This window comes from Pogona vitticeps, chromosome 3 (assembly GCF_051106095.1).
Source record: "Pogona vitticeps strain Pit_001003342236 chromosome 3, PviZW2.1, whole genome shotgun sequence".
Classification (NCBI taxonomy): domain Eukaryota; kingdom Metazoa; phylum Chordata; class Lepidosauria; order Squamata; family Agamidae; genus Pogona; species Pogona vitticeps.
The window spans coordinates 96,598,493-96,620,460 of record NC_135785.1 but is presented as its reverse complement, the minus strand read 5'-3'; positions in this window follow the sequence as shown (position 1 = coordinate 96,620,460).

Below are 21,968 nucleotides of genomic sequence, written 5' to 3'. Positions count from 1 at the left end.
CTATTCCTGATACAAATTCATTTACAATTAAAACAGCTACCATGGAATTGGATGAAATGGAGAAATAGAGCCTCATGGCGCAGTGGTTAAACCGCTGTACTGCAGCCAAAACTGTGCTCATGGCTTGGGGTTCAATCCCAGGTAGCCGGCTCAAGGTTGACTCAGCCTTCTGTCCTTCCAAGGTCAGTAAAAGGAGTGCCCAGCTCTTGGGGGGGGGCAATGTGTAGCCTGCATAATTAACTTGTAAACCACCCAGAGAATGCTTGAGGCACTATGGGGATGTATATAAGCAGCACACTTTGCTTTTGCTTTGCTTTCCACCCACATACGGATGATATCAAGTCCCCAAATAAAAGACAACCTCTCTCAGCTATTTCATTTATATATTAAATAGGATGGGATACAGAATGAAACACAATGGAACCTACCAGGTAACAACCAGGACATTGAACAGAGGTTTGTCAACATCACCTTCAGAGATTGCTCTTCCAGGAACAATTGGAGTCCCTGCAGAACACTATTTCCAAGTATCATCCATATGGCCAGCCCAAGAAGGATAACATGGCTGATGATATCAAAAGTCGCTGAGAGGTCCAGCAGACACAGTAGAAACATTCTCTCTTCATTTACAGTACCCAACATAGATCATCATCCTTCAGAGTGACCAAAGCTGTCTCTGTCCCAAAAAATCTACCACATGCCCTAGAACAATGCCCAAGAAGAGAGTATTTGAGACTGGGCAGTAATTGTCCAGTACAGTCTGATTTTGTCAATTTAAAACTTAGATGAAGGTAAGATAAGGACACAGATTTATGAATACAATATTAATTATATGCAATTTGAAGGTTCTGGACAGTTTTATAACTTTGCGTGAAGAAAGGTTGAGGTTAGTTTATCAGCTGCCTGCTAAGATTGCCCATGCCAGCTTACACCCTACTGACATACATACATTTCATTCCATGCTGAAAAAAACTTTCTGGGTAATCTGAGGTTGTTTTTTTTTCATTAACTCTTTTTATATTCTCATGAATATAAAACTGAATCTGAGTCCACAGTCCTGAGACCAGCTTTTAAATTCTAATAAATCCACTTCCAATTTAATCTCAACATGTGCATAAGGCATCTTGAAAGAAATATTATTTGAGAAAGGTTTTATCATTCACTTCTCCTTGCTTTTCACACAAAACTTTTTTTTTGTTATCTTTCTGAGTGAGTGAAACAAAATGTCTTAGCCATTCATGAAATGAATGCAGAAAAATGCATCTGAAGATTTTATCTCCCATAAAATACAATACATGTATACATGCCACTACAAAATGATTGGTGCTTTCTTTAGTCTCCCTACTCACTGTGTCAATAAAATTGTATCAAAAATTATGGTAGTACCGGTATGGCTCACTCCATTTCATTTAACAGTTGTGTCAGCATTTCCCCATAAACCCATATTTTTCAGAACTTTAAAGCTCTCCTGTAAAAATGTTAACGAAAATAAAACTTATTGCATATATACCATATATCTTGGTACATCAGAGATTTTATATTAATTGGAAACAAGATGACTGTCCTTCCATACCTTTTGAATGTATGTTACGTATATGGGAAAGATCTGAGGTTAATTGACTGCAGTTGCTATGGTTTTTTTATGGTTTATAATTTTTTCAAGTGATCTCTCATTGGCCTACTTGCCCTTTCATAGACTTTTAAAGTATGCCTTACCAAATCCATATTTCTCTAAAGCTGAGAACTGAAATATCCAACTATCAGCTGGGCTTGCTATTCAGTTTCAGAAATTTGTCAATCAATTTTATTGGCCCCAGTTCCAAGTTATCAAATAGTCACAGTATGACATCCTCACACCTGCAAATAAAGGGCTAAAAAGAACAACAATAAAATATACCAAAAAGAGAAAGAGATGTTAAATGGCTCAGAGAATGCAGATCACAATAAGAAAGACTTCAAACCTAAATTGCCTGAAAAATGTTTTCAGATGGTGCCAAAAAGATAGGAATTGTGGACACCAAGTGGAGAAAAAGTTCTATAAAAATGGTTTTATGAATACCCAACTTCATTTGATATAAGCATCCAGTAGTCTGCCTATGGCCTGTCAGAATCCAGACAGAATAGGAGGAGGGGCATCAGGTCAGGTCAGGTGTATCCTCATCCTCCTGCAGGTTGAACATCATCATGTCTAACTTGTTTTTGGATGTGGCAGCTGTGAGTAATGCTGTTATGTTGCATCCAGCTTAGTCACCTATCTTTGGCCATTATATTATCCACCCTGAACTCCTCCCCCGCCCCCCCAATTTATTCTTCAATGATGAGCAGCAGCAGTGTGAACTTCCATTGGCATCACAACTTGTCCAATTATATAAATATCTCTCTAGTCAAGACCTTTGTTAAGAATAGCTGTCAGGTTGCTACATGGGCCTTTCTCAAAGGCCTTTTTTTGGAAAATTAAAAGCTTCCCATTCTGCATATCCCCCTTTCTTCATCATCATCAATACTTGGTGGAACAAACTATTCTCTTTCAAGATAAGCAAGACTAGTCTTTTAAATTTATTGGTCTGCTTTAAATCTGGTGACATTTAAGGACACGTCTCTGAAAGAGAATAAAATAATTTACTTTTTAAAAAATCATAACTTGAAAACCTGTTGCTCAAACTTTCCCACATTTCACAGAGAACAAAAGCAGACTGTATTTGTGAAGGCTTTCATGGCTGGGATCTAATGGTTGTTGTGGGTTTTTCAGGCTCTTTGACCGTGTTCTGAAGGTTGTTCTTCCTGATGTTTCGCCAGTCTCTGTGGCCGGCATCTTCAGAGGACTTCCTCTGCAGATGCCGGCCACAGAGACTGGGGAAACGTCAGGAAGAACAACCTTCAGAACATGGCCAAAGAGCGCAAAAACCCCACGACAACCAAAAGCAGACTGGCTGCTAGATCTGTGCCAAAACTGGTGCTTATCTGAAGTTCACTTTCAAAGTTATAAATTCTTTTGGGTGGCCTCCATTTTAGAATTGCCTTTATTTGAATTGTTGATTTCCTCTGCCAGCACAATAACTCCCATGCAGTGATAATAGAAACTTTAATAACTACAGCACATAATACAAACCAATATCAACTGCTATTAAGCCAGCTGCCTATTCCATAGCTGTAGTCAGGTATCTGTTCCATAGCTGTCTATTCCATAGCTGTTTGTTACAAAGATAACACAGAATGGGATGGCATGGATGAAGGAGGAAATGAGTATCTTCATCCCATATTGTGGTATTATGATACTAGAATCGTAGAGTTGGAAAGAGCATAATAGGCTATAGTAGTGGAGTTCTCCAGTTTCTGATCTGAGAATGCTCCTCTTCTTTAACAAGACCACCAACCATCAGCTGGGATCGATGGAAAAAAGTGCCGTAGATTGGGCTTGGATAAACCAGGATTTGAGAAGTTATTTTTAAAAAGCATTCTGTTGCAATTATGGTTCCAAGCCTCCCACTAGTTAATTACAGTTATAACTGTGATTTTAAAGTAACAATCCTTTCACACTGTAGAAGTAGCCAAATAGTTTAAATTACTTTTTAAAAACACCATCACAGTGCTACAAGCAACTGGTCTGAGGTACAAAAATGGGCCCACCCATCCCTCTAGCTATAAAAGTAATTAAATTACATCACAAACCTAAATTCCCATCTACTGGGGGTTCTTGCTTGAACTCCTATAGGCTTGAGAAGGACAGAGGAGGTGTTTTGGTGGCATAGCAGTGTTGATGCTGCTGCAGATCTGACTGGGGTTTTTTACCTCCTTTGCAGTCTACTCAGTGGTTAGCTTGGCTCACAGAGGTAGCACATGGTCTGGATGGACATCAAGGATTCTATTCTCAATCTGATATCATCCAGCTAGCATTTAGCCAGGTCTGCTGCACTGCTTTGTTTCTTTTCCTGCTTACCTTTCCCTACCTACCTCCTTACGACTTTTAGTTGCCTCGTGGCCATGGATTCAGGTCGGCCACCTGTTTTCACTGGAGCTGAGAATGATTTTGCCTGTAGGCAAAGATGACCATAGCTTATAAGAGGTTTGTGTTACCCACAGCAATCCTGGTTTGATTCTCTTTCTTTCAATCTTTGCTGATGTATCAACTTCCTGCCACATCTTTTGGTGGGGGAATTTTAGGTATTACTGTAAGTGGACTCAATTTGGACAAGAACAAGATTATGCTTCTTGCTCCCACATAATAGTGGATACCCACAAGGAAACTTGAGGGCTGGGAGCTTCAGCTTCTGGCTCAGTTCAGGGACTGAGCAATTTCAGGTGGCAGAAGGGACCCATAGGGTGCCCCTGGGATCCCATCATTTTATTGCCCTTTGCCCAGCAGCCAACCTGGGGGAGATCCAGGGTTGTTACTGGATCCCTGCCCTATGCTGCAGCATAAGGTTTGCCATCTGTATTCAGCTAGTGTTGTAGTTGTTCCCAGGCTGCTATTGTCCAAGTGGATTGTTTCCACTCTCCTTCCTAACCAGTACAATTGTAATGTAGCTTTGCCATACCTTAGTTATGGGAGTGGGGGTGGGGAATTAATAAGAAAGAACTTGTTACTTCCAAATATTGGACTAGGCTGGGCTGAGACAAGAATTACTAGATCTGTTACCAAAGCCAAAGGTGCACATGTAATGGATGTGTTTCCCTGCTAGATACAAACTCAAAGCATAGCAGAAACTGGCACATGCTATGAAATGATAAATAACTATAGTGATTTGAAAAGATGTGAGGGAAGGGTATAGACAGGAACAGAGAGTGGTGAGAACCTCTGCATTCTGTCTGCTTGGAAAGCAAGTCTCCCCCCACCCCTGAGCACTACTTAAACTAAAGCCTTTGCCATTAATCATTCCTTCAATGCTCATACTTGAAAACATCACTTTGTTGTCCTGGCACTTCAGAGTGAAACAACACCATCAGATTCTCACAGAGTAAGAACAGATGGGAGCTTTTTCCTAAATTCACCTCCAAGAGAGCTTTATTTAAGGACCTTCTCCTGTCTCTGCCAAAGGCTCATCAGCTTCTCTTGCCGCAAATCAGAACGAGCAGCTGCTGCTTTTATGGCTAATCTAATACATCAAATATGGCCCTGCTGGCAGAAGGTTGCCTGGATCAGGGATAACACTGTTTGTCATCTCCCCAAATTGCATTAATAGGGACCTGTGTCAATAAGACTGGAAAGTAAATGCTTACCTAAAGGTTTATATTCTCCTTTGTTTTAAGGAGAGCAAGCTATTCATCTCTATGTCTTCCAGCACAGTTGTAACAAGGGTGTAACAAGTTGTTTCCGTTCACCCATAGGGTCTCCAAGTGAGTAAGAACCACAAGGGGTGGGAAGAAACGTGTGTGTGTGTGTGTGTGTGTGTGTGTGTGTGTGTGTGTGTGTGTGTGTGAACACCTAAGAAGGTTGGTCAGATAATCTTAATAATCTTAATAATGAGAGAATAGGATTTACATGGATGCATTTCTTCTTCTTCTTCTTCTTCTTCTTCTTCTTCTTCTTCTTCTTCTTCTTCTTCTTCTTCTTCTTCTTCTTCTTCCATTTCCTCTTCCTCTTCCTCTTCCTCTTCAAAAACTCCAGGCAGTCAAAATCATAAAAACATTGACAGGTATTATTTAACAGATACGAGTTTTAACAAAAAACCTAAGTATCTGTTAAATATTTTTGTAGCACTGATGGTGGTGTGATTTCTGAGATCTGCAACTGCTTATACTACTGTGTGAAATCTCTTGATATTGTTCCCAAAGCCTCAGTGACTACAGGGATCACTGAAATGTGTTTCTAGCAGAGGAGAGATGTTTCAATTGCCAGGTCTCTGTACTTTGTTAGTTTTTCCACTTCTTTATCTTCAACTCTGGCATCCCCTGGAATTGCAATGTCAATGATCCAGACATTTCTTCATTCTATTACTATAATGTCTAGTGTGTTATGTTCAAGCTGTCTATCTGTTTGGATCTGGAAGTCCCACAAGATATTGACTTCCTCATTTTTTGACACCTTCTCTGCCTGATGTTCCCATGTGGTGTTTTTTTTTTTTTTTTGCTTATAATTTTTGCATAATGACCAGTGCACTCTATCATGTCTAACTTTGTAATCTGTGCAATCTTTGAACATTCACATATGAGGTGTCACACATTTTCATCTTTTTCTTGGCAGAGTCAACATTTGCTGTTAGCACTAACTCCTCGGATCGTAGCTTTCATCACGTTGGTTTGGAGTGCTTGTTCTTGTGCAGCAAAAATCAAGCCTTCAGTTTCTTTCTTAAGGGTCCCCAGTTTTAGTCATGCCCATCATCATCATCATCATCATCATCATCATCATCATCATCATCATCATCATCATTATTAATGACAGCAAAAGGAGGAGACAGCATTTCAGCGCAATATATGTTTAAAAGGTGGACAAAACTAGAATATAACTTAGAGTAAGTAGTTAGGAACAGTAGTGTTTCTGGTAGTAATAAGACACACCTCTGATGATTTAATTTTGACATGGCTCTGATTAGGGATGAGCTCTGCCCCCTTCCTAATTCTGTCATGCCGAAATAAGGGCACATAGATTGGTGCATGTCCCACAATGTGCACTTTGGAGCCACTCCAGCCTGATAGTTGCCCATGTACATGACAACATTTCTGTTCCTGGATCACTATATTTTACAAAATGAACTTCAGCTTGCATATTCCTTCCACCCACTCTTTCTCTCCATTTTTCACCTTTCCTGGGTCCTTCCTGTATCTTCTCCAATTTCCTGATTTGAGTAAATCATACCTTATCATCACAGCAGAATATACAAACGGTGGGCTCAATTCCACTGACAATAGAACCCGCTATTGTACTAGATTCTAGTTTTGTTTGTTTGTTTTAAGATTTAAATTTTAATATACACACGAGGCGGCAGAAGATTTCCTTGGAGAGCCTCACTTTAAGTGGGCCACAGAGCTGGGGAAGAGGATGTGGGTCAACTTGCTGTTCATGACAGCCCACGGCTCGAAACAGTTGCTTCACTTTCCTTCATAGCAAGATGGGCCGTGTCTTCCACGGAAGTTGAATGGTGTGAGAATCAAGACAGATAAAATGAAGTCCTTATTCACATGGCACATAGATTATGGGATTCACTACTGTTAGGAGGGATTTCTGTCAGCTTGGACAGACTTGAAAAGGGACTGGACAAATTCACAGTGAATGTGCTACTGATGGTGATGGACATATATTTCCTCCAGTACTTGTTGCTATTGACATGATGGAGATATATTCCACTGGCAACCTAAACCTGGATGCCTCTAGGTATTTGTTGCTGGGGACTATCAATGGGAAGATGCCGTTACACTCATTTTTAACCGCTAGTCTATTGTAGCATGGCTTTACTTACGCTCATGTGTGCACATTTTTCAACATTCATCCTGTCTCTGATAGGAATGGGCACAAACCACTGGTTTGGAAGTTTGTGCTGGTTCAGTAGTCAGCTCAAGAGGTGTCCTGCGGTTCTGAGTCATGTTCCCTCCAGTGGATGCCCACTCAGAGGCAGCCCCTGGAGGAGGTGGAGCAGGGAAGCCGGGGCGATGTTTCTGAGGGGGACCTTGCAGAGGGGTTGGGGCTCAGAACCGTGGAACACCAGTTAGGCCAAACTGGTACAAACCGCCAAACCACTCTAACAAATCCATGGATTAAATCTAGTTCAAGGGGATGTAAAGGCCCTTCTGACATTTTTCCTCTGACAGGAAATGTAGCCTTGTTTTGAACTAGTCAGGTTGTGAGTGCTGGGTTTACTGAACTACTTACCAGTGATTCTGCTTCCTTTCTTGTTGCAGAAATTCTCTCTTCAGTTTCATAGCTCAAGGAAAAAGAAACCGAAAGACTTTTTCTCCAAGAGAGCAGTTGATTACGAAAATCCACACTGCTGAAGTAGCGACATCTGCCAGCATAAAGTGTTGCATTATCCATAATTACACACCTGACCCTGTGGAACCAGAAAATTAATAGCGCCAGCAAAGCTGATTCAAAATCACCATTCTAATGGGTAGCAAAACAAATAATATCCAATATGGTATGAGAGTTGTCTGAGCTGATTGGAGCTCTTTGATTATACCAAGTCTGCTTCTGGACCTTATTTTGGGGCGGGGGGGGAGTGTCCCTAGACCATCTAGTTTAGCAACTAATCTATCACCAGCATGCTCTAGTTAGCACTGATTTGTTGTTACATGAAAAATCCAGGAAGAACAGAGCCAGGCGTAGATTGGTTTTCATTGTAAGAGGAGAGGTGCATTGGTGCCAAGGTAATCTTGGCATAAAAATGGGAATCACTGAAGACAATCATTAGCATCCTGCATGTCAGATCTAAAGCAATACTGAATGCCTTCCACTGCCTCTTCAGACTGAAGGCTATCAATGCTTTAGGGTTTCCCTCCTGACCTTTGATTCATTTCTCTGCACATGTACTAATTTAGAGCTGCAGATTTATGCCACATTGAATAGGATTCCCACAGTGATTATATTTTTACAGTCTGTGTAATTGAATGGAAAGGAAGGTTCTCTCGTGTTTCAATGAGACCTTGTATTTGTGCTGATGACACTTCATATTGGAATCTTAACTTGAAATGGTGCTTTATGTGCAGAAGGATATAATGAAATATTCACAAATAACCACAAGCTTCATTGTGGTGAGGCTAGAATAGGTTCAAAAGAGAATTGCCAAGGAGAGTCTTGAACTCAAAATGGTATTTGGGGGGGGGGACACTTGTTTTTATTTAGCCAGTAATCTAAGATAGCCAGTAAACACCATTTTGTTCTTTTATTGCTGCATAATAATATTTTATCATTATTCATATTTAATTTTCAAGCCATCCTAATTTTATTTTTTTTATGCTATTTTTTCATTTTATATGAAGTTTTTATGGTCTATATCACATCAGCCACCTAGTAAGCAGAGTTAGCTATAAAAAGTACATAAGATGGCACCTTGTGAATTAGCCTCAATTAGCCACCATGACTTCTGGAATTTCACTGCCATGGACAGGCAAAAAAAAAAAGTTCCAAAACGTTCTAGCAAGGAACTTACTCTGTTTAAACCTTTGCCCTATTTAACTCATGATTGTCCTCATTGGCCAGCAGGGGCTCTTCATAATTTCATACATAGATCCTCCCACCACCCTGAGACCAAAACTGACCATAAGCCCAGATACTGGAGGATGGAGCCCAGGACTTTTTGCTCTGAAGGTTTGTACCTTGTGCTACAGCGTTTTACGTCATTCCTAGGTCTCATCTGCTCAACCCATGTGGTTGCTGGTTCAAGCCTCAAATCTGTGACACATGCCAGCAAATGCTGTGAAGAGTCTATGTAGTCAATATCAAACACTGCTCTGATTAGTTCTGGTGTTTTGTTACAGATTGCATATTTTGGTCAAGACCCTTCAGTATTGTATGTCCCTAAACAGAAAATAAATATGAAGGAAAGGGTTGTTATGAAGATCATGCACAAATACGTCGATTCATTTAAATGAGATTACTTTGTCATAAATGGCTAGAAAATAGAGGCTTTCAAATTGGAAGGTGCTGAATTTTGCTGAAAAATGACCATTTCTTTTCAATCTTCTCTTCTGGCAGTTTTTTTTAAAATGGAAAAGTATTTATTAGTATGTGATACTTGGGGTAGTTGGTTTTAATAAATATTATTTATTATCATCATGATATCCTGTTATTTTATATCTGTTGTACAATGATGCCTCTCCCCACACCCCAGGCTGGAACATCTTTCACATTCATAAAAGAATCTGGCTTTAAATTTGCTATAATTTTGCTAATTATGTAAAGTTGTACATTTTGCTATTTGTTTCTAGAATGCAGTGTAATATTTTATCTGATAGTGCAAATCAGGTTTATATAGAAGTGATTGTGTTCAAGTTATGATTTAGTGAGCCACGAACATATGAAATTCCATTTCTTTAGCATTCAAACTTCAAGTGTTAATTTTTAGAAGATGTTAATTACAAAGTAGTAAAGAAGCAGTCTAATATACATGGTAAATTAACACTATTAACATATTATTTACATTCTTAATATTCTTATAAACGAATAAACCCAGTTATTTTATTCAGGAGTTCATATTTAATTTCCTTGTGGAATATTTAGTTAAAGGATTTAGCAAAAGCTAGTTCATACTTAACTACTTCATTTTTTCCCCCTAGGAGCAAATACATCATTATTTTGCTAGTGCATATTTTTGTTTATTTGTTTTTGGTTTTTTTTGCATGGGTGTGTCAAGTAATTCTGGTTACTTTCAGAGCCAAACTAGACATTATATGTCAAACTAGCTAGCAATAGCTCAATAATAGAGAGATCAGGACAATCAATTTGGTTCACAGTAGCTGAAATCCTGTTGCTTTAATTTATGCCACTTCAGGCTGATGATGTCATAAAACATTTCAGAAGTAAAACATTACCTATTTCTCTCCCAAGATCTGGAGACCCTCCCTGTAAAATCCCTTTCATTATCAGGAATCCATGGGGACTGCAAGGCAGGAGGGCAACTTCATAAATTACCAAAAATCACTGTCTCCAGTAAAGTTACCCTTGTGACAAGGATTTTTGGTAATTTAATTTTTCCTCTTCCTGTCCTATGGCCCAGATATGTTATTAGCAATTAAAAAAAAAAAGCACTAAAATGAATTTCTCACTCACCTCCACTGACCTGATTCAGTAGGTACAGCTGTTCCCAACACAGAGAAGACCATGTTGTACCTGCCTGGCATTTATGTACTACAATGTGAAGCTGCTCAGAAAGAAGAGGTGGCAACCACACTTCAACCCTGACATGGCTAAATACCCACAATTCATACCCAGAATCTTAACTGTTAATTGTGCAAAGCTCTGAATCTAAATAGACAAATCTATCTGTTTCAGTTTCCCCCACATTCTTTTTTTCACTCTCAAATTGTTTCAGCTCTGAATATGAAGAAATATGAGCATTTTTGAAAATTCTTATAAAACAAAACTGAAATGAACTTCTCCATCTCTAGTTTTATATATGCAAATAAATATTGATCAATGCCTTGACCAATGTCTCTGACATTATGTGATTTTATATAAATAATGTATTCTTATCTTCCTGGTCACTGACTGTATTATTATTATTATTATTATTATTATTATTATTATTATTATTATTATTGAGAACTAGTGTGGTACAGTTGATACAGTGATTAGACTCAGGATACCTGGGTCTAAATCTCTGAACAGATTTAAAAAAATAAAAGGAGTTGGGTTTTGGGATTTCCCCCTGTGAATGGTAATGAGTACAAGAGGGTATCCTGTAGACCGGTGGTCCCCAACCTTGGGACTCCAGAGGTTTTTCAACTACAACTCCCAGAAGCCTTCACCACCACCTCTCCTGGCCAGGATTTCTGGGAGCTGAAGTCCAAGAACATCTGGAGGCTCAAGGTTGAGGACCACTGCTGTAGACCAGTGGTTCTCAACCTTAGGTCTCCAGGTGTGCTTGGGCTACAGCTCCCAGAAATCTTGACCAGCACAGTTAGTGGTGAAGACTTCTGGGAGTTTTAGTCGAAGAACATCTGGGGACCCACAGTTAAGAACGACTGCTGTAGACTACCTTGACTGCTGACATTCAGGCTGCCCTTTGCTATGTAAAGCTTGGTGTCCATTTTTCTGCTGGCAACACAGGCACAATGTTGTGCAGCGATATCAAACCATTTCCTGGAATATTGAATAATGGATAGAGAAGCACAATATCCTACATTCATAAACCAGAAAGCTGTTTTAAAAAAAGAATAGATATTTTCCTTCTCTGAATGGCTGTTGCCTCAACTTACATTCGAGTGAGCTGCCTTTCTGAGCCTATACCTCTTATATTTGAGCAGTTGTTCATCGCCACATCACAAGGCTATAGAGGAGTTTGGTTTTTTATTGAATAGCTGTTTGATGTATGACTATTTGTGACAACTGAAGAACCATACAATGGAACAGCAATATTTTGACAGCCTCTAGTACGTGTTTGAATGTTACCTGGTTCCACAGGTAATGGAATACTTGACACAGGGCCTTTGATTACCTTTGCTCAAAAACAACCAAGGAGCACCATTATTGTAATCAAAGGCCTTGTAGCTTGCCTGTTGCTATTATTGTGTGTGATTGTGTGTATTACTTGTGGTAGTTAAACAAATATAATGTATAAAAATATGAACATATTATTCAGAAGCATAATGTAAGTTCTTCTAGACAATTAACCTAAGTTCTGCTTTACTTTTACCTGTGTAGGTCTGAGTGATTTCCTATTTTTCTCTCTCAAACACGTAAATTAGAGAGAGAGAGAGAGAGAGAGGCAACATATGAAAAGCCAAATGAGTGTTTATAGATTATAAAAGAATACAGTGAGGGAGGGGAAATTCTTATTTATCCAGAGAATGCTTTTCTTTTGAAAAACTGCTGTAACTGAAGGGCATCTAGGTTTAAAAAGAGACAGAGGGATGAAAATTGTTGTTTTGTCTTTCCCCTCCAAATAAAAACAAACTTAAAGAATATAAACTAAAACGTATTAAAGATTGATCAGAGGTCAGTTAAAGATTCAACAGCCACTAGGAAGTCTTCCTCACCAATATATAATGACTGCCTGGAGGAGAAATGAAGAAACCATAGGAGGGATGAATGAAAGTCTGTTGATTAGAACCATATTTCGTACTTCTGGCCATGGAGTTCAGCAACTGACAAGTACTTTGTGGAGCTAGGAAGACTCAGTTGGTAAATAACTTGTTCAGTGGGCATTGAAACAGAAGGATAATGCTCTTCAATTATTTATGGGGTTTTTTTTACAATCTAGAGTTTGATTTAATGGCGAGAATCCTGTTGATTAGCATATTAAGTCATAGTTGGAGTAGGCATATTAAATTAGTGGAATTTGCAGAGGTGTTGACTCACCAGAATCACACTGATTCACTGGGGCTGGTCTTGTTGTCACTTAATACACTAAGGAACAGGATTTCAGACAATAACTTTTACACCTCACCCATTTCCATTGTAAGGCTGCAAATTCATTGGTCTCCTTTAATTAAACTGTCAGTTAGCATTTCAGTCCTCCCCATAATGGTAATCTCTACACCAGTTGTCTAGTAAGATCGTTACCTAGCAAAATAATCTGGCAAAATAATCACTCTAATTTTGTCCTTGTTTTATCAGATGACTTTCAGTTTCAGGCAATAACATCTTTTTCATTCTCAGACTGGCAGGCATGCCTACCTAGGAGTCTGTGGACAAATCCTGGGAGGGGCATGTGGCTGTGAGATGGAGGGTCATCTTCACATTAAATTTCTTTTGTTTCCGCTGTTCCTTATCATAAATCACATTTTATAAATTTTCTGTGACAAGAAAAAACTATTTGTAGTCATTTTTAATTTCATTTTTCCACTTAGTTTTTTTAACTTTTATTTTAAATTTGTTGTTGTTGTTGTTTATTATTATTATTATTATTATTATTATTATTATTATTATTATTATTATTATTATTATTATTATTATTATTATTATTATTATTATTATTATTATTATTATTATTATTATTATTCCTCAAGGGCTTGGGCAAATTCCTTCACTTTTCTTTGATTGCGAGTCTTGCTGATGTCAATATGTGGTCTTCCTTTTTCATGTGATACAATCTCTTTGTTCGCAGTTTTACTCTACTACACACCAGGGAGTGATCAGTATCGCAATCCTACTAATTATGCAACAGATAAAATGGTTCCCTAGTAGACCACCCCTTATTTGTCAATTTACCTTAACTGGCATTTACTGTCTCAATACATTCATTCAGAGACTCTGGTAATAAGAAAGAATAAACTGTTTCAATTCACTTACAGCTCTTCAAAGATAAAAAATGAACATATTGTGTACAAATGTTAACTTGTTACATCACTGAGTTTAACAGGTTAACTAGCTTCATTATTGAGTAACTGACTGGTTACTCATTACAAAGTAACTGGTTACCTCGCTGACAGAACATTTCAGTCTGTTTTCATAATTGACTGGCAGCAACCCCAGTTCAGAAAAGTCCCTCCCATATAAGAAATCTTTAAAGGCATCATATGTAGGTTGGTTGCAGAATGTTCAACATAGAGCTGGTAGAATGTTTAAGGGAAACTATCTGAAAATGGAAAGACTTTGTGTTAGCATATAGTGGCAGTGTAGATTTTAGTTGGTTTCTTTCTAGTGCTGCTTTGATGGCTACTTTTCAAAATTCTGAAGGCCTCATTTTCTCATTAGTCAGAAAATATATCTTTAAAAATATGTTATAAAATTAGTTTCTGCACCAGAGGCTGGAAGAAACTCCCAGCTAAACTCTTAAATTATCTCCATTTCAATCTATAACATAATTAGATATTCACTTCTAATGAAAAGTTTAATGTGTACTCTTAAAGCAAACAACACGACACCCTCTGTGCTTTATTTTACACTGTATGTAGTAAACCTGTCCATCTGAGTAATTTGATAATAAAATTTTCTAATGCTGTATAATAATTTAGCTATTACCTCCTACCATCCTCAATATGTGAAATTCATCAAGCTCAAAGCCCAATCTTTGCACTCTGCTTTTTATTCCAGCAGAAATGCAAGCTGAATAGTGCAGTTGTATGCGTACCTACTCAGAAATAAACCCCAGTGGATAAAATGATGCTTAATCCCAGGTATGTATACATGGAATCTTAATAATAATAACAACAACAACAACAACAACAATAACAACAACAACAACAATAACAACAACAACAACAACAACTATTATTATTATTATTATTATTATTATTATTATTATTATTATTATTATTATTATTATTATTATTATTATTATTATTATTATTATTATTATTATTATTATTATTATTATTATTATTATTATTTGCCCAAGCCCTTGAGGAATAATAATAATAATAATAATAATAATAATAATAATAATAATAATAATAATAATAATAATAATAATAATAATAATAATAATAATAATAATAATAATAATAATAATAATAATAATAGTTGTTGTTGTTGTTGTTGTTGTTATTGTTGTTATTGTTGTTATTGTTATTGTTATTGTTATTGTTATTGTTATTCCAGGTCCAGCTAATGTAAATGCACCTGAATGATGGGACCATTTCAAGAACACTGTGTATAACACCGCCTTGTCCACCTTTGGCAAGGAGACCAAAAAGATGGCTGACTGGTTCGAAGCCCATTCGGAGGAGTTAATGCCAGCCATCGAGGATAAGAGAAGAGCCCTATCAGCATACAAAGCCTGTCCTAAGGAGTACAATTTGCAAGCTCTTCAAGCTGCTCGTAGCCAAGTCCAACAGCCTGCCAGGAGATGCTCCAACAATTATTGGCTACAGATCTGCTCTTAGATACAGATAGCAGTGGACACAGGTAACATCAAAGGAATGTATGACGATATCAACCAGGCCTTAGGTCCAATACAGAAGAAATCTGCTCCCCTGAAGTCTGCTACAGGTGTGATCATCCAGGACCAAGCACAGCAGATGGACCACTGGGTGCAGCACTACTCTGAGCTATATTCCAGAGAGAATGTAGTAACCAAAGAAGCATTAAATAACATTGAGTGCCTGCCTGTCTTGGACGAGCTGGACAGCGAACCAACCTCAGCAGAAATAAAAGCGGCCTTGGATTCCCTTGCCTTTGGCAAGGCACCTGGAAAGGATAACATCCCTGTTGAAGTGCTGAAATGCTGTAAGGAGATCATCACCACTGAACTGTATGAAGTCTTTCATCTCTGCTGGAGGGAAGGTGGAGTGCCACAGGACATGAAGGAAACATTGTCACATTGTACAAGAACAAAGGAGACAGGGGTGACTGCAATAACTACCGTGGCATCTCTCTTCTCAGCGTTGTAGGGAAGCTGCTCACCTGTGTTGTGCTGAAGAGACTCCAGGTGCTTGCAGACAGAGTCTATCCAGAATCACAGTGTGGATTTCGAGCTAATAGTTCCACCACTGACATGGTATTCTCCCTCAGACAGTTGCAGGAGAAATGCAGGGAACAACAACAGCCACTCTTTGTGGCCTTCATAGATCTCACAAAGGCCTTTGATTTGGTTAGCAGGGATGGCCTTTTTAAAATACTTCCCAAGATTGGATGTCCACCTCGACTCCTTAACATCATCAGGTCCTTCCATGAGGGAATGAAAGGCACTGTAGTTTTTGATGACTCAACATCAGATCCCTTTGACATCCGAAGCGGAGTGAAACAGGGCTGTGTCCTCACACCAACCCTTTTTGGGATCTTTTTTGCTGTCATGCTGAAGCATGCCTTTGGAACTGTAACAGAAATTGTCTACTTCCGGACTAGATCAGATGGAAAGCTCTTTAATCTCTCTAGATTGAGAGCAAGGACCAATGTCCAACTGAAATGCATACGGGACTTCCACTTTGCAGATGATGCAGCCATTGTTGCCCACTCTGCTGAAGACCTCCAACAACTCCTGAACTATTTTAGCAAGGCCTGCCAAGACTTTGGACTAACAATCAGCCTGAAGCAAACACAAGTCATGGGCCAGGGCGTGGACTCACCTCTCTCTATTACCATCTCCACACAAGAATTGGAAGTTGTTCATGACTATGTGTACCTTGGCTCAACGATTTCTGACACTCTCTCTCTAGATGTTGAGCTGGATAAACGCATTGGAAAAGCAGCTACCATGTTCTCTAGACTCACAAAAAGAGTATGGCTCAATAAGAAGCTGATGACACATACCAAGATCCAGGTCTATAGAGCCTGTGTCCTGAGCACACTCCTGTACTGCAGTGAGTCCTAGACTCTTTGTGCATGGCAGGAGAGAAAGCTGAACACCTTCCATATGTGTTGCCTCCAACGGATTTTTGGTATCACCTGGCAGGACAAAGTTCCAAATAAAGTAGTCCTTGAACGAGCTGGAATTTTTGGCATGTATACATTACTGAAACAGCGATGTCTACATTGGCTTGGGCACGTCATGAGAATGGCTGATGGTCGGATTCCGAAAGATCTCCTGTATGGAGAATTAGTGCAGGGAAATTGCCCCAGAGGGAGACCACAGCTGCGATACAAGGACATCTGCAAGCGGGATCTGAAGGCCTTAGGAATGGACCTCAACAGATGGGAAACCCTAACATCTGAGTGTTCAGCCTAGAGGCAGGTGTTGCATCACGGCCTCTCCAAATTTGAAGAGACCCTTGCCCAGCAGGCCGAGGCAAAGAGGAAGTCACAAAAGCAGCAAAATCAGGGAGCTGGACAGGGGACAGACTGGATTTGTCATCAGTGTGGAAGGGATTGTCACTCTCAAATCGGCCTCCTCAGCCACACTAGATACTCTTCCAAGTCCTCCATATAGAGCACATTACCATAGTCTTTCGAGACTGAAGGATGGCTAATCAAAAAATAAAATTAGTAGGAAATTTAATTTTAAATTTTATTAAGGCCACACTTAAGTCCTCACACACTCTGCCCCAAGACTCTGTCTGTGTGGCATTCCAGACCTATGGTTGATAAATCATTGCTGGAAAGGAGTACAGGAATGATGTTTTGCAGCAGATCAAATCAACATTCTACAATGCAATTCTAAAAATGGGGATAGCCCAAACAAAAATTATAACTTTTTAACTGGGCTTTAGATCAACACTAAATTTGGCACAGTTGTGGCAGACAGTCTGCTCTTGCTCTATGCCAAACCTGGGAAGTTTGGGCAAACAATTTTTGACTGATGATTTTTTTAAAACTGCTTTCTCCCCTATTCAAAAATAGACAAACACCACACTATCCCAGATTTAAAATAGTTCATATATATTGAAAAGACCAATCTTGCTTAAGGTACTCTGTAACTGAAAGAGAAATGATGGCTACACTGCTTTAAATGGGAGAAACAGTGTTTTGTTATAGTATAAGTATCCATGCTACAGGCTTGCTAGCAAGAGCTTCAAGAAGTAGAAACAATGTAGCTTTGTAGGCAGGGAAGGAAAATATTTGGAGAGCTGCAAGGCTAGTAAAAGTTATAGAAATAGTCAAAAGACACATTTTCTTTAAAGAGGAAATTTTGGCTTGCTTTAAAGAGAGTAATGGTTTGACAGTTTTCCAGAAAGGGGACCATTTTGCCATGTATCTTCAGGTACTTACCAGAGCATTTTGTAAGGTTTGTTCAAAATGTTTCTGCATTGTAAAAGCATAGAATATAAAAATGCAGCCTTATTGGCTCATATGCTGGCATTCTGAATCATAGCTAGAAAAGCAAAATATCCCACATTCATAAAACAGAGATTTTTTTTTGAAGAATTGAATACAAACGCAAAATGTTAGTTAAGGTAAACACATTATGGAGAGGGGAGGTTTAGAGGAGAGGTTAAGCACTCTCTTCTCTGAGGCAAATCATCTTCTTGGAATATGCTTTTGAAAGAGAAAGGTCCTCTATATGTTTCATGGATGCAGCAACAGGCAATGTAAACCTGCTGTAAGTTTTCAGGCTTTTCATGCAATCGCCCAATGTGTGGTGAGGTATATATGTAAGCCACTGCCTCAGTATCTCTGCACATCCAGCTATTTTTCACATCACCTTTAGGGGGTTGAAGGGGAATTGCAAGCACATGTGACTGAAATTACAAATCCCTTGGCAATGTGTAACCTTCATAAGGACTGTGCAGAGATCTGTAATTACGTTCAGATGAACACACAGTCTGTCCTTCAGACCCTAATGCTTTATGCAGAAAGGTCTGGAGAAGAATCTATATACCTGGGGATCTGGGAATGGAGCTTGTATGAACACACACACCCCAGTGATGCGAACATTTACATCTGCCGAAGTCTATAGTTTACTTGTTTAAGGGGAGAGGGATTTATTTCTAAATGCTTAACATTTTTTCAAAACTTGTAAAGAGACTTATTGGGAAATTAATATGCATACTTAAGATGCGTCATAAACATGTCATGTTCTAATCCCAGGAGGAATTAGGAGGACTTTAGGAGCAAGGTGTATCATTTTACAAAGCATGCATTAAAATGTAAAGAAAAATAATCCAACATTCTGTTGACTTTAAAATAAAGCTTTCACCATGGATATATTGCCATATCCCAACTGATGAGCACTTATTAAGCCTAATCCTGAGCTGACATAATTCTTGATTCTTGGAACAGGTTTGTTTATGAATTGTTATTTAATTTCATGCTTCACATTTCTCTTATGGCTGTGGATTACATGGGCTGTCATTGTGAGGTATGCAAAACTGCATTAAAGAGGCTAGACCACAAATCTAAATAAAGTATGTAACATAATAAATCATTATCAAGTAATCAGTACTGTACTGACAAATTTAGAGGAACAGGAACTGCCCATCCTTGTTACTGCACGCCGTTGTGTGCCCAGATAGGATCTAGAATGCTAGCCCAGGTGTAGAAACCTGTTGTGGTGCACAGATTATTCTTGACTATTTGCAGTGTGGTGGAGGTTACATATCAGCCACAATTCTTATAAATAAAACAGATTTCTAATAATACGTTAAGAATTATGGTGATCTTCCCTTCTAAATCACCTTTTCCTCTGAAATGGCAATATGTCTGGCTTTTCCCAGTGAATAGATTTGAAATACATCTTTTCATTTTATTTTAATAGCTTTTTATAGAAGACTGAAGTATAGAATGGAACTGTGTAAGATATTATTGGGCCGGATTCAATGCAAACACGGCTGAGACTACTCCAGCACTGCTTCACATAGGCTACTCAAACACAGTTGTGATGTTCTGAAGTGCTTTGTCCTTGATGGTGTTATGTGTATTCATATCTTAGAGAAGTGAGGCAGGAGAGCTACACCATCAAACATAATACCAGATTGGGAGTTTTCAATTGCGACGGTCTCTCCTAGCACAATAGGGAGAGGGCCCTGCCTGGTCCTCCATTAGCACAGCCTACTGCTTCTATGTGAGATGGGCTGGAGACAACAGGGATATAGCTTCCCAAAAAATAAGGGGCTGATAATCCACTGTGGCCCTGGATGACTGCACTTCTGTGCATAACTTAAGCACATATCCAATAACATGCTCACTTCAACTGGGCTTACTTAAGAGTATGTCTTGGTGGGATGGTTCAGGTCTGTCTTCCAATCAGCTGCACCTAAGGACAATCAAAATCTGCCAGAGGAGTAATTTGCCCGTCTGTGTCTTATTCTAGAGCTGTCTCTTGGGGTCTTGTTAACAAGAAATATATCTATAAAGATTCTCAGTCATCCAGGTGAGGTTATCTGGAAGTTGAATTATGGCAACTGAACTTCTTTCTTGAAACATTTCACTACTCACTCAAGTAGCTTCTTCGGTCTGAGGAGAGTTGGAGGGAGACCCCTGATATATCCTCCAGGTTGGTTTCACTTCCCTTTGTATGAATAGGCTTGTTACATGGACAAAGGACGTGTGTGTGTGAGAGAGAGAGTGAAAATCCCACCTCTGTAATCCTTCTCCGCCCATTGTCATGGTTTGCTAACAGTGGTCTTTCTGGTGGGTGTGGTCCTGATATTTCTGGGGACAAACGATACCAATGTGGAGGATATATCAGGACTCTCCTACCAACTCTCCTCAGACTGAAGAAACTATTTGGATGAGTAGTGAAATGTTTCAACCTAATAAGAAAGAAGCCCAGTTACCATGACCCAACTTCCACAAGAAATGTCTGCCATTGTTTTGTTTTGTTTTTCCCCTCTGCTTCTGTGCAGTTTTCTTCTTAAAATGTCCCTCTTAAAATTTGGAAGGATAAAAATGAAGGCAATCTGGGGCATTTTATTTTTTATTTTTCAGTCTTTTAGATCTTGAGAATTTTTGCAAGAGGCTGGCACTTCCCTATCCTAGCGTAATGTTAGCCAAAGTAAATATGTTGCATAATGCAGCTCCAGTATTCAAGAAATAGTATGCTGCAATGGGTCAGCAGCATATATGAATGCTGTTTTAGCAGGTCTGTGTTCAGGTCTGTTGATTTGTGATATAGCAGCATAGCAGCTTGAAAAAAACAGAAAGAGGGATTTAAATAATTTTTAAAAAAGCAAGCAGAGATAGATGCAGAAAAAAGCTACTTTTGTTCTTCTCAATCTGTTTCAAGGAAAAACTCAGTCAGGAGATAAAGTTCTTTGAACCAGAGATTAAACCTGATTGGCATCTTTTTACAGGATTTTGGAAGTACCTAATGCCCAGCAATGGCCTGAAGTGAGAAGGTGGTTTTCTGCTCAACCAGCTTTCCCTCTAGCTTTCTCTTTGTGCTGGGATAGATAGCACCGCTGAAAGGCTATAGCTTTAACACTTATCCTAGCTTTCTAGGGCTGATAACTCCACAAATACAGTAGCTGAAATCTGCTTACTTCTATCTGAACTCCATGCAGACATGATACTTAACAACGATAATTTCTTTGAGCAAAGCTATAATCTGTAAGAAGAAGGAGATACACTGGATACAGTGTATAACAATAGAACCTTTTTCCTGTTCATCTGTCCTTCTGTGCCTTTTCATTTCTTCCTTTCATAAGGCTGTTACCCAAAACATATAAATTCACCTATCTCATCTGTTTTCCTCAGGGCACCGTTTTTCATTTCCTCACAGTCCTTCAACAATAGAGCTCAGCCTATTGGTTGCTGTCACTATAAATGGTTCTGTCTCTGCCTAATCTCTCCTCTTCTGAAGACTTCCCTCCACTCTACCATGAATAGCAAAGAGAGAAGGCATGGCTAGGTGCCCGCCTTATTCTGATTTTTGGGGCACCTATGACTAATGGGTTCCCTTTCAAAATACCTTCCAGTTCCTTATTAGGGTGCAATCACACAGTCCTCCAGTGCGGGCTGTGTAATTGTACAATAATAAATACTTGGGAAGGTATTGAAAAAGATCGCATTTGCCATGAGTGTCCTTGAAAGTCAGAAAAAAGTAGATAACTAATGGAAC